The sequence below is a fragment of the Ornithorhynchus anatinus genome, chromosome 1 (assembly GCF_004115215.2).
Source record: "Ornithorhynchus anatinus isolate Pmale09 chromosome 1, mOrnAna1.pri.v4, whole genome shotgun sequence".
NCBI lineage: Eukaryota > Metazoa > Chordata > Mammalia > Monotremata > Ornithorhynchidae > Ornithorhynchus > Ornithorhynchus anatinus.
The window spans coordinates 132,905,835-132,917,787 of NC_041728.1; the positions used below are offsets into that span (position 1 = coordinate 132,905,835).

The window sequence follows — 11,953 nt, forward strand, 5'->3', positions numbered from 1 at the left end:
AATCCCTGCCCATCAATGGGCTCACAGTCTAAAATCAATTGATGAATCAATCCATCAATCAATTATATTTGTCAAGCACTTACTATTGGCAGACCACTGTACTAAGCGCTTGGGCGAGTACAAAAATTTGATTCTATTTATTTGCTCTTGATTCTATTTATTTACTATTGTTTTAATGAGATGTTCATCCCCTTGATTCTATTTATTGCTATTGTTCTTGACTGTCTGCCTCCCCCGATTAGACTCTAAGCCCGTCAAAGGGCAGGGACTGTCTCTATCTGTTACCGATTTGTACATTCCAAGCGGTTAGTATAGTGCTCTGCACATAGTAAGTGCTCAATAAATAATGTTGAATGAATGAATACAATAATAACAGAAAAAGTAGACACATATCCTGCTCCTAATGAGTTTACGGTCTAGAGGGGAAGACATACATTAATATGAATAAACATGTAATTTACAATATATAATTTAAAGATACATATAGAAGTGCTTTCCCTCTCAGGGTTGCACCTGGAGAGTTTCCAGTACTCTACCAATCTCAGCTACTGGAGGGAGAGTCAAGCAGAGGCCTACCCATTCCGTTCCTAGCTCGGGCAGTGGCTAGCCAGTGGCAGGCCATCTGCTACAAGTCAAAACCCACCCGTGCTGGGCAGCAGCGGTACGGGAGAGAGTCGAGGGTGGAGACTCAAGTTGACTGCGCGGAAGGCGGCAATGGTAAGCCGCTTCCGGATTTTGACCAAGAAAACTCTATGGATCCACTACCAGCACGATTGCGGATGGAGAATGGGATGTTCTGGGAGAGATGTGTCCGTGGTGTCGTTATGGGTTGGAAACGACTAGATGGCATAAGACAAGACAAGACAGAAGTGCTGTGGAGTTGGGGGTTGGGGAGAATATCAAGTGTCCGTAGGTCATGGACTGAGCTGCAGAGATGATGCAGAAGGGAGAGTGAGCCGGGGAAAAGAGAACTTAATCGTGGAAGGCCTCTTGGAAGAGATGTGACCTTAGTAACGCTTGAAAGGTGGAGAGAGTGGTGGTCTGGCCTATATGAAAGGGGAGGGAGTTTCAGGCTAGGGGGAGGATGGGGAATAGGGGTCGGCAGTAAGATGGATGAGATCGAGGCACAGTGAGTAAGCTGATGTTAGGGGAACGGAGTGTGTGAGATGGGCTGTAGAAGGAGATTGGTGAGGTGAGGTAGGATGGGGAGAGTTGATTGACTGCTTTAAAGCCTATGGTAAGAGGTTTCTTTAGTAATATAGTACGCGTTTAACATTAATAATAATAATAACGGTGGTATATAAGTGCTTACTATGTTCCAAGCACTTTACCGAGGACATATAGAGAACTTGGGGAAGAGGGTGATGCCATTCCCTACCTGTCCTGACCTCCCCAGCATAAGGGACACATTTCCTTTCCCATATGGGGCTCACAGTGTAAGGGGGTGAGAGATGAGGTACTGGATCCCTATTTTACAAATGAGGAAACTGAGGCATAATGAAGTGAAGTGGCTTGCCCAAGGTGGTACAGCAGGCAAGTGGCAGAGCTGGGAGTAGAATCCAGGCCCTAGTGCTCCCAAGGCCTGTGTTCTTTCTACTAGAACATGCTGCTTCTCATGAACCTTCTAGACTGCAAGCCTGTTGTGAGTGGGGATTGTCTCTCTTTGTTGCTGAATTGTACTTTCCAAGCGCTTAGTACAGTGCCCAGCACACAGTAAGTGCTCGATACATACGATCGAATGAATGAATGAATGAATGAACCTAATAACAATAATAATTGTGGTATTTGTTTGAGAAGCAGCATGGCTTAATGGAAAGAGCACAGGCTTGGGAATCATAGGAAATGAGTTCTAATCCCAGTTCTGCCACTTGTCTGCACTGTGACCTTGGGCAAGCCACTTAACTTCTCTGTGCCTCAGTGACCTCATCTATAAAATGGGGATTAAGACTGTGAGCCCCACATGGGACAAACTGATTACCTTGTACCTACTCCAGGGCTTAGAACAGTGCTTGGCACATATTAAGTGCTTAACAAATACCATCATTATTATTATTAAACACTTACTATGTACCAGGCACTGTATTCAGCCCCGGGGTCTATCCGAGCAAATCGGGTTGGACACAGTTCTTGTCCACATGGGGCTCACGGTCTCAATCCCCCTTTTAAAGATGAGGTAACTGAGGCCCAGAGAAGTGAAGTGACTTGCCCTAGATCACACAGCAGACCAGTAGCCGAGCTGGGATTAGAACCTATGATCTCCTCACTCCCAGGCCTGGGCTGTAGACATTAAGCCATGCTGGAGCAGGTCAAGGGTCAGGGGTTATGTGTCTCCTGCAAACCCACAGCACTGGTGTCTATTTGTACATATTTATTATTCTATTTATTTTATTAATGATGCATATGTATCTATAATTCTATTTATCTATTCTGATGCTATTGATGTCTATCTACTTGTTTTGTTTTGCTGTCCATCTCCCCCTTCTAGACTGCAAGCCCATTGTTGAGTAGGGATTGTCTCTTTCTGTTGCCGAATTGTACTTTCTAAATACTTAGTACAGTGCTTTGCACACAGTAAGTGCTCAATAAATACAATTGAATTAATGAATGAAAGAATGGTGGAAGCAGTGGGACCTGGTGGAGAGAGCACAGGACCTAGGTTCTAATCCTGGCTTTCCACTTGCTTGCTGAGACACCTCAGACAAGTCACTTAACTTATCTGTGCCCCAGTTTTCTCATCTATAAAATAGGGATTCAATACTTGTTTTCCCTCCTACTTACACTATGAGCACCACCACGAGACAGTGCCCGTGTCTGGCTTGATTAGCTTGTACCCCACTATTTAGTAGTGTTTGACACATTATAAGCACTTAACAAATACCACTATTAGTTTAATGCAGTAGTCAAGATGGGATAGGATAAGTGCTTGGGTCATTATAGTAGCAGGTTGATTGGAGAGGGGAGAGCAGATCTTAGTGATGTGAAGATTGAACTGACAGGATTTGGTAACAGATTGAATCTGTGAGATGAATGAGAGAGATGAGTCCAGGATGGGAAGGATGGTGGTGCAATCTACAGTGATGAGGAAGTCGAGAAGAGAGGTCCTGAAGGCTGGAGGAAATGTGAGACTGCAGAGAAGAACAGAGATCGGGTCTGGAAATGTAGATTTGAGTATCATCTATGTAGAGGTGGTATTGGAAGCCTTGGGAGTGAAAGCGTTCTCCAAGGGTTTAGGTGGAAAATAGAAGGGATCCAAGAAACGAGCCTTGGGGGCTCCCACAGTTAGCGGGTCGGAGGCAGGAGAGAAGCCTGAGAAAGAGACTGAGAAGGAGCGGCCAGAGAGATGGGAAGAGAACCAGAAGAGGACAGGGTCAGCCAAGTCAAGGTTGGATGGATAATGGTTCCAGGAAAAGGGGTGGTTGACAGTGTCAAAGACGGCTGAGAGGTCGAGGAGGATTAGGATGGAGTGGAGACCGTTGGATTGGCAGTTTCCATGGAGTGAAGGAAGCAGAAGTCAGAGTGGAGAGGATCAAGGAGAGAATTGGAAGAGAGGAAATGGAGGCATTGGTTATAGACAACTCTCTAGGAGTTTGGAGAGAGAAAGGGTGACAAATGGAGGGAGCTGTGGGTCAAGGGAGGGTTGTTTAGGATGGGGGGACATGGGTGTGATTGAAAGCAATGGGAAAGGAGCTATTGGAGAGCCAACAGTTGAAGATGACAGTCAGGGAGGGAATAAGTGAGGGGGCAGGTGTTTTGATAAGATGTGAAGGGGTAGGGTCTGAGACTCAGGTGGAGAAGGTAGATTTTGAGAGGAGGAGGAAGATCTTCTCTTGAGATACTGCTGGGTAAGATGGGAGAATGGATGAAGGGGCAGGGGAAGGGGAGATTTTAGGGAGAATATGCCTAGTGGTTTCAATTTCTGTAATAAAGTACATGGCCAGGTCATAAGGGGCAAGAGATGGGGGAGGATGGGGAGAGGCTGGGGGGTTTGAGGAGGGTTAAGGAGTTTCTGTTTGATGAGGAGATAGATGGATAACCATTAGAGGTTTTTGTGGAGTGAAGAGATATGGATGGAATGTTTTTTTTAGAAAAATGATCCCGGCAGCAGAATGTAGTAAGGATTCCAGTGAGGAGAGAAAGGAGGTAGGGAAGTCAGAGAGAGGACTGATGCAGTAGTCAAGGTGAGATAATAATAATAAAAAAAATGGTATTTGTTAAGTGATTATCATTTATATGCCAAAAACTGTTCAAAGCACTGGGTAGAGAGTCAAGTTGTCCCACGTGGGGCTCAAAGTCTTAATCCCCATTTTACAGATGAGGTAACTGAGGCACAGAGAAGTTAAGTGACTTGCCCAAAGTCACACTGATAAGTGGGGAGCTGGAATTAGAACCCATGACCTCTGACTCCCAAGCCTGTGCTCTTTCCACTAAGCCACGCTGATAAGTGCTTGGATCAGCTTAGTAGCAGTTGGGATGAAGAGGAAAATGCAGATTCTCGAGACACTGTGAAGGTAGAATGGACAGGATTTGAATATGTGGGTTGAATGAAAGAGATGAGTTGAGGATAATCCCACAGTTACGGGTTTATGAGACAGGGAGGATGGTGGTTCTGTCTACAGTGATGGGAAAGTCCAGTGCTTCAGTGCTTAGAACAGTGCTGGGCACACAATAAGCGCTTAACAAATACCATCATTATTATTATTATTATTATTATTATCATTGTTAAAGTCTAGGGGGAGGATAGGGTTTGGATGAGAAGATGAGTATTCCTCTTTTTGAACATGGAAAAGGGTCATCAGTGAGGCATCCAAGTAGAGACATCCTGTGAGCAGGAAGCAATAAGGAGCCTGCAGAGAAGAAGAGGGCTAGAGTGGTAGATTTGGGAATCGTCTATGTAGAGATGGTACTTGAAGTCAGGGAAGCAAATGAATTCTCCTAGGGGGTGGGTACAGATGGAGAATAGAAGGGGACCAAGAACTGAGCCCTGAGGGTGGGAGGCAGAGTAGGAGTTGGTGAAAAAGACTGCGTAGGAGCAGCCAGAGAAATAGGAGGAAAACCAGAAGAGGACAAAGTCGGTGAAGCCAAGGTAAGATAAAGTTTCCAGAAGAAAGAGGTGGTCCACAATGTCGAAGGCAGAAAGGTTGAGGAGGATTAGCAAGAATTCGGAAAGAAGATCTCTGGTGATCTTAGAATGGGCAGTCTCCTTAGAGCGATGGGGTGGAAGCCAGATTGGCCAAAGAGAGAATTCGAGGAGAGGCAGCAGGTGCTATCATAGTAACTATAATGATGACAGTATTTGTTAAGCATTTACTATGTGTTAGCACTGTTCTAAGTGCTGGGGTAGATACAAGCTAATCAGGTTGGACACAGTCCCTGTCTCTCATGGGGCTCACAGTCTTAATCCCCATTTTACAGATGAGGTAACCGAGGCCCAGAGAAGTGAAGTGACTTGTCCAAGGTCACGCAGCAGATCGGTGGCAGAGCTGAGATTAGAACCTCTTCCGACGCCTAGCCCTATGCTCTACTCACTAGGCCACGCTGCTTCTTGCTCAAAGAGTTTGGAGTTGAATGGTAGGAGGGAGGTGAAAACAATAACTGAGGGAGCTGTGGGGTCAAGGGAGGGTTTTTTTCAGGCTAGGGGAGACATGGGGATGTTTGAAAGCAGTGGGGAAGAAGCCATTAGAGAGTGAATGGTTGAAGATGGTGGTCGTGGGGGGAAGAAGGGAAGGAGCAAGTGTTGTGATATTTTTTTCCCTACCTGCTCCGCTTTGTCCAGACATCAGAAGTGTTTGATAAAAGCGAAGGTGCACAGAGTCGAGGGCGGTGGGCACTGGGGATCATAAGAAACCACGCCTGTGCCTCCGATAGTTCCGAAGCCTCAGTGTAGCAAACCCCACCTGTGGCACTTCCTGACCTTCTATCATCTGGGGGCAGCGACAGGGTGGTTGTGAGAGTGCTTAGTACAGTGCTCGTTCACTCATTCATTCAATCATATTTATTGAGCGCTTACTGTGTGCAGAACACTGTACTAAGCGCTTGGAAAGTACAATTCGGCAGCAAATAGAGACAATCCCTCTCCAACAACGGGCTTACAGTCTAGAAGGGAAGAGACAGACAACAAAACAAAACAAGTGGACAGGCATCAATAGCATCAATATAAATAAATAGAATTATAGATATAAACACATCATTATTAAAATGAATAGAATAGTAAATATGTACAGAAGTACACAAGTACTGTGGGGTGGGGAGGGGGGTTGAGCAGAGGGAGGGAGTCGTGGCGATGGGGAGGGGAGGAGGAGCAAAGGGAAAGAGGAAAAGAAGGGGCTCAAGCTGGGAAGGTGTAAGTGCTCCAAGTGCTTAGTACAGTGCTCCAAGCGCTTAGTACAATGCTCTGCGCAGAGTATGCACTCAATAGATATGATTGATTGATTGAGGGCGAGGAGGAATTGAGGCGAGCCAGGACCAGGCCGAGCTCTGCGCTTACTACTAATAATAATAATGTTGGTATTTGTTGGTATTTGTTAAGCGCTTACTATGTGCCGAGCACTGTTCTAAGCGCTGGGGTAGACATAGGGGAATCAGGTGGTCCCACGTGGGGCTCACAGTCTTAATCCCCATTTTACAGATGAGGGAACTGAGGCACAGAGAAGTTAAGTGACTTGCCCACAGTCACACAGCCGACAAGTGGCAGAGCCGGGATTCGAACTCATGAGCCCTGACTCCAAAGCCCGTGCTCTTTCCACTGAGCCACGCTGCTTCTCTGACGATGGTCTTTGTTATGACGATGGTCTTTGTTAAGCACCTACTATGTGCCAGGTACTGTACTAAGCTACTAGGGTAGTGGTTGTGGGAGCAGGTCTATGGTAGGAGAGCATTCTTCTGCAAGTGGCATGAGCTCATTGACCAGAATCTTTTGTTGAAGCCATGTGCAGCTCTGCTCTTCTGTTTATATGCTTCGGAAGATTTTATCTCTTTGTATTAGCTGCAGGTTTTTTCGGGTCACATCAAAGGTTAGAATTCCATGGAAAGAGTTCCTTCTCCTTGAATCATATTTCGCAAAATGTATTTACTTGAGAGGAGTCTTGGGTTATTTTACATAAAACTGTGAGTGAGTGTGTGTGTGTGTTGTGTGGGGGAAGCTGTCACATGGAAACCTCCCGGGAGTTTGCCCTAGTAAATAATCACAGGCAGATTCTCCGTTTTAAAAAGTCCCTGCAGATCTTGGGGTTTTCATAGAATTTCCTGTTTATGTTTCACTCAGAGATGAGCATGGTTGGACCTGCAGCCCATCTCTGGGAATTGGGAAGATCTGGGGGGAGCTGAGAGGAGGAATAGGGTTTCTGGGAAGGAAGGGAGGGAGTGAGGAGGGAGGAGAGGGAGAGAGAGAGAGAGAGAGAGAGAGAGAAAGTGTGCCTTTGAAAGTGTTTATGTGTCTGTGTGTGTGTTTGTGTGTGTATACGCTTGCTTAACCTTCCAGGACCTTGTGGTTCACACTTGTCTGGTCAGCTAGGGACCATTTAGCTTTCCTGCCGTTAGCCAGTGGAAGAAGCCCAGAAAGTGACATTTCCAACGGCAGCATTCCTCAGGGAAATCTTTGGGTTAGATAGTCCTACCTGGAGGCAGGGGGCTGGGCTAGAAACCCTCCGTGACTTGGTGGCTTGGGGTGGTCAGGCTGGAGCCATGGTGGAAAAATCCACACGGATGTCACTGGTACCAGCGGGATGGCTCGTGGGAACTGGGATGGGCCGAGGAGGAGCTCAGAGCTTTGAAAACTACGGACAGAGATACCAAAATATTTGGAATTTTTATTTTTATTCTAATCATCCATCCCCAGGGGTCAGATTTGGGGACCATTTAGGGAAATTAGCCCTCGTAGAAATAGGTCTGTGGGGCCCTCAGCTCTTGTTGAGAAGTGGGAACCACAGAGAGGTCCCCAACCTGAAGAAAACTGCTCTTCCTTTTTTTTAAAAAATGGTATTTTTTAAGTGTTTACTATGTGCCAGGCACAGAACTAAGCCCTGGGGTAGAAACAAGGCATTCTATTCACGGTCTTAATTCCCATTTTACAGATGAGGTAACTGAGGCCTAGAGAAGTGAAATGACTTGCCCAAGTCACCCAGCAGACAAGTGGCAGAGCACTCAGATCCTTCTGTCTTCTAGGCCCATGCTCTGCGCATGCACATGCGTACACCATTCACATACTTGCACACACACTCAAATACACACTTGCACAAGCGCACACAGATGCGGAAGGGCCCCCCACCTCCACCCCGAGTCGAGACTGTCTTGCCGTAAGAGTTAATCTGATCCTGGCATTGTCCCCTTGGCTTCTTGGACAGACAGGGCAGCTCTTCCTTGGCTTGGTTGTCGAGGGGCCACCGTCTGGTCACAGGGCGCTGCCCCGGCGAACAGCTCTCCCTTCCTCCCCGTGAATCTGGCCGGCCGGCAGCGGAGGCCGGGGTTCACGCTCGGTTCATCCTGGAGCAGAGCGCCAGGGTTCACAGTCTGGGTGACGTGGCCATGTCTGGTCTGAGCCACTAGCCAGGACCCCCTGCAGCTCATTTCGCAAACACAAGCCCTCCTCCCCGGCTTCCCCCAGCCTCATCTCCGGACGAGGGGTTAGCAGGGAGGTGGGGTTGGCCGGAGGGCACCTCTCACCTCCGGGATCTCGGGGCCAGATATCCCAAGGTCAGAGCCACTTGAGGTCGCGCACAATCCCTCCTCTTAGCGGGGCTGAGCGGGCGGCCTTCCCCGAGGAGCGTGATTTACAAAACAGGGCTCGGGAAACTGACCGCTGCGGAGGAGGAGAGATTGACCGTCGTGCCAGGGGCCGTGGAACGGTGCCAGCAGACGCCACCCCCTTCCCTCTCCCTCTTCCCTTCCCTCATCCCCTGCCCTCGCCCAGACGGCCAGAAACCCGTTGCTGGCTGCCAGGTTGGATTTCTTGATTCTCCTCGGCCGCCAAGGGACTTTATCTGTCTGAGTGTCAGTCCCGTCCGAGGTAGGCTGCTCCGAGGCCTGGTTGCGGAGCCCCGCTGCATTTCCTCCTCGCTTTATTCCTTCCAGATATGCTGTTGCTGCTTTTCATTTGGATCACTTTTCGGTGTTATGGTATTTCGGTTATTTTTTTCCCCTGTGGCAGGATTCCTAAGAAGAATCGTTTTTTGGAGCGAAAGGCACACACATTTTCGATGTGCTGAAGCATTCCGGGGGAACCATGTCAGGGGATGGCTAAGGCCCCGGGAGGGGCCGGGAGCACAGGGGAAGTGGATAGATCAATCAATCAATCAGTAGTATTTATGGAGCACTTAGTGTGTGCAGAGCACTGTACTAAGCAATTGGGAGAGAACAATAGAACAGACATGCTCGCTGCCTAAAGTGGTGGTTCCAGTAGTATGGCGGAGGGGTCCTTGGGGGGTGCCCCCCAGCACTGCAATTAATAATAATAATAATGATGGTATTGGTTAAACACTTACTATGTGCCAAGCGCTGTGCTAAGGGCTGGGATAAGTACAAGGTGGAGCTCACAGTCTTAGTCCCCATTTTAAAGATGAGGTAACTGAGACACAGAGACGTTAAATGACTTGCCCAAGGTCACACAGCAGACAAGCGGTGGAGCTGGGATTGGAACCCACATCTTCTGACTCCCAAGCCCGTGCTCTTGCCACTAGGCCAGTTGCACTCACTCTGGCCGAGGAGACCCCTCCCCAACCCCTGGCCCCCCAGTCCCCGGGCAGTGGGAGGCAGCACTGTGGTACCCATCTATAAGTGATTTATTTATATTAATATCGGCCTCCCCCTCTAAACTGTAAGCTCACTGTGGGTATTCATTCATTCATTCAATAGTATTTATTGAACGCTTACTATGTGCAGACCACTGTACTAAGCGCTTGGAATGTACAATTCGGCAACAGATAGAGACAGTCCCTGCCCATTGACGGGCTTCCAGTCTAATCGGGGGAGACGGACAGACAAAAACAGTAGCAATAAATAGATTCAAGGGGATGTACATCTCATTAACAAAATAAATAGGGTAATAAAAATATATACAAATGAGCAGATGAGCACAGTGCTGAGGGGAGGGGAAGGGAGAGGGGGAGGAACAGAGGGAAAGTGGGGGAAAGGGGGCTTAGCTGAGGGGAGGTGAAGGAGGGGCAGAGAGTCAGCAGAGGGAGCAGAGGGAAAAGGGGAAGCTCAGTCTGGGAAGGCCTCTCAGAGGAGGTGAGCTCTCAGTAAGACTTTGAGAGGGGAAGAGAGTTAGTTTGGCGGAGGTGAGGAGGGAGGGCGTTCCAGGACAACGGGAGGATGTGGTCGACGGCGGGACAGGCGAGAACGGGGGACGGTGAGGAGGTGGGCGGCAGAGGAGTGGAGCATGCGGGGTGGGCTTTAGAAAGAGAGAAGGGAGGAGAGGTAGGAAGGGGCAAGGTGATGGACAGCCTTGAAGCCTAGAGTGAGAAGTTTTTGTTTCGTGCGGAGGTCGATGGGCAACCACTGGAGGTTTTTAAGAAGGGAAGTGCCATGCCCAGAGCGTTTCTGCAGGAAGATGAGCCGGGCAGCGGAATGAAGATTAGACTGGATTGGGGAGAGATAGGAGGAAGGGAGATCAGAGAGGAGGCTGACATAATAATCCAGCCAGGGTATTATGAGAGCCCGTACCAGTAAGATAGCCGTTTGGGTGGAGAGGAAAGGGCGGATCTTGGTGATATTATAAAGGTGAGACCGGCAGGTCTTGGTGACGGATTGGATGTGTGGGGTGAATGAGAGAGCTGAGTCAGGGATGACACCAAGGTTGCGGGTTTGAGAGGCGGGAAGGATGTCTACCAACTCTGTTATAGTCTAGTCTTCCAAGCACTTAGTACAGTGCTCTGCACACAGTAGCTACTCAATAAATAGGAATAATTGATTGATAAGTACTTACTACATTCCAGGCACTGTAGTATGTGCTGAGTAAGCTCCCAATAAATGTGATTGAATAAGTACAAGCTAATCAGTTTGGACCCAGTGCATGTCCCTCATGGGGTTCACAGTCTTAATCCCCATTTTACAGATGAGGGAACTGAGGCACAGAGAAGTGAAGTGATTAGTTGTGGGCAGAGAATGTATCTACCACCTGTCATGCTGTACTCTCCCAAGCGCTTAGTACAGAGCCTTGTGCACAGTAAGCACTCAATAAATACCACTGATTGGTGTCACAGCGGCTGCCCACCTAACTGGCTGAGCCCGATGACCTAGAGTTTCACCAGCTACTATTACCGGGCGTCATTCATTCATTCAATTCATTCAATCGTATTTATTGAGAGCTTTCTGTGTGCAAAACACTGTACTAAGCACTTGGGAGAGTACTAAGTAAGAATAAACAGTCATATTTCTGCTCACAGCGAGCTCACAATGTAGAAGGGGAGATAGACATTAATATAAATAAATAAATAGATCAATCAATAAATCGATAAATAGCTATATACAGATCTACCCAATATACTCCTCCTCTCCTCTTACAGTCGGTAGAATGGGTGAGGCCAACTTGGAGTCCAGTTCCTATTCATAATAATAATCATCATGGTGATTTTGTTAAGAGCTTACCTTGTGCGAAACACAGGGGTAGAAAAAAGACGATCAGGTTGGTTACAGTCCCTGTCCACCTGGGGTTCACAGTCTAAGGGGGGAAGGAGGATGGGATTTAATCCCCATTTTACAGATGAGGAAACTGAAGGCCAGAGAAGTTAAGTAATAATAATAATAATTGTGGTATTTGTTAAGCACTTACTTTGTGCCAGGCACCGTACTAAACGCTGGGATGGATACAAGCAAATCGGGTTGGACACAGTCCCTGACCCACATGGGGCTAAAACTGTGAGCCCCACGAGGGACGGGGACTGTGTCCAAACTGATTACCTTGTATCTGCCCCAGCACTTAAAACAGTGCTTGGCATATAGTAAGCGCTTAACAAATACC

At 47.8% G+C, this 11,953-nt stretch overlaps 1 non-coding gene across 1 annotated transcript; it reads left to right on the forward strand.

Annotated features, from left to right (window-relative positions):
• The first annotated feature begins 495 nt into the window (after nt 1-495).
• On the forward strand, nt 496-633 carry LOC114816581. The gene has a single exon (XR_003764378.1). It is a non-coding gene; the product is annotated as a small nucleolar RNA SNORA7 (small nucleolar RNA).
• Nucleotides 634-11,953: the final 11,320 nt, after the last annotated feature.